Raw genomic sequence first — 1,633 nt, 5'->3', positions numbered from 1 at the left:
CAATGCTGCTGCTACTGATGCTACTGCTGCTGCTGCTACTCCTGCTGCTGATACTGAAGCTGCTGCTTATGCTGCTACTGCTTCTACTGCAGCTACTACTACTACTACTACAACTACTACTACTGCTTCTGCTGCTGCTGCTATCGATGCTGCTGCTACTGATGCTGCTGCTACTACTACTTCTACTACTACTACTACTACTACTTCTACTACTACTACTACTACTACTACTACTACTACTACTACTACTTCTACTACTACTACTACTACTACTACTACTACTACTTCTACTACTACTACTTCTACTACTACTACTACTACTACTGCTGCTGCTACTATTACTACTGCTACTCCTGCTACTTGTGCTCCTGCTGCTGCTGCTGCTGCTTCGGCTTCTGCTGCTGCTGCTGCTGCTACTGCTGCTGCTACTGCTGCTGCTGATGCTGCTGCTTCTGCTGCTGCTGCTACTGCTGCTGCTACTGCTGCTGCTACTGTTGCTGCTGCTGTTATTACTGCTACTAGATGCCGCTATTTTTACTTAAGCTGAAAAAGTAACTATAACACCTTGCTTGCAGATGAAAAAAACTACTCCCACACCGGTCGACACACGACATTCTCGCGACATTCTCTCGACGCGCGACAAATCAGTCGACAGTCAATCTTGACTGTCGACTGATTTGTCGCGCGTCGTATTGAGCGTCGAGAGAATGTCGTGTGTCGACTTAGTGCTTTAAGGTCGACAGGCGACATTCTCGCGATATATCATATTGACTGTCGACTGATTTGGCGTGCGTCGAGAGAATGTCGCGAGAATGTCGAGTGTCGCGCTCGAAGGTCGACACACGACTTTCTCGCGACATTCTCGCAACATTCTTTCGACGCTCAATACGACGCACGACAAATCAGTCGACAGTCAAGATTTTCTGCGAATTTTTTTTTTTAAACCCAGCGCGATATGCGACACTCAAATATTGACTGTCGACTGATTTGTCGCGCGTCGAGAGAGCGTCGAGAGAATGTCGTGTGTCGACCTAGGGTTTTTTAGGTCGACAAGCGACAATTGCGCGATATTGGCTCGATATATCGTATTGAGCGTCGAGAGAATGTCGAACGTCGAGAGAATGTCGTGTGATTTTAAGGTCGACAGGCGACATTCTCGCGATATATCATATTGACTGCCGGCTGATTTGTCGTGCGTCGAGAGAATGTCGAGTGTCGCGCTCGAAGGTCGACACACGCTATTCTCGTGACATTCTCGCGACATTCTTTCGACGCATAATACGACGCGCGACAAATAAGTCTACAGTCAAGATTTTCTGCGAATTTATTTTTCTAAAACCCGGCGCGATATGCGACACTCAAATATTGACCTATGAATGTCGCGAAAATGTCGTGTGTCGACCTCGAAGGTCGACACGCGACACTCAACTTGGCCCTATCCGGATTTCGTAGTTCTCCTTAATGTAAGACACACAGAACTGCATAAAAATCCTATCACAGCAATATTTCTTTGAATTTACATGTATATACTTTTTTGCAATTGGTGAACTTTATTTTAAACAAAATAAAAACAAAGCAAAAAGCAAACTCAGAACTTCTTAGGAGGTATGGTTTAATTCCAACAAGGCTGAAC

Source organism: Dreissena polymorpha, chromosome 5 (genome assembly GCF_020536995.1).
Source record: "Dreissena polymorpha isolate Duluth1 chromosome 5, UMN_Dpol_1.0, whole genome shotgun sequence".
Lineage (NCBI taxonomy): Eukaryota > Metazoa > Mollusca > Bivalvia > Myida > Dreissenidae > Dreissena > Dreissena polymorpha.
This window is presented reverse-complemented; position numbering follows the sequence as displayed.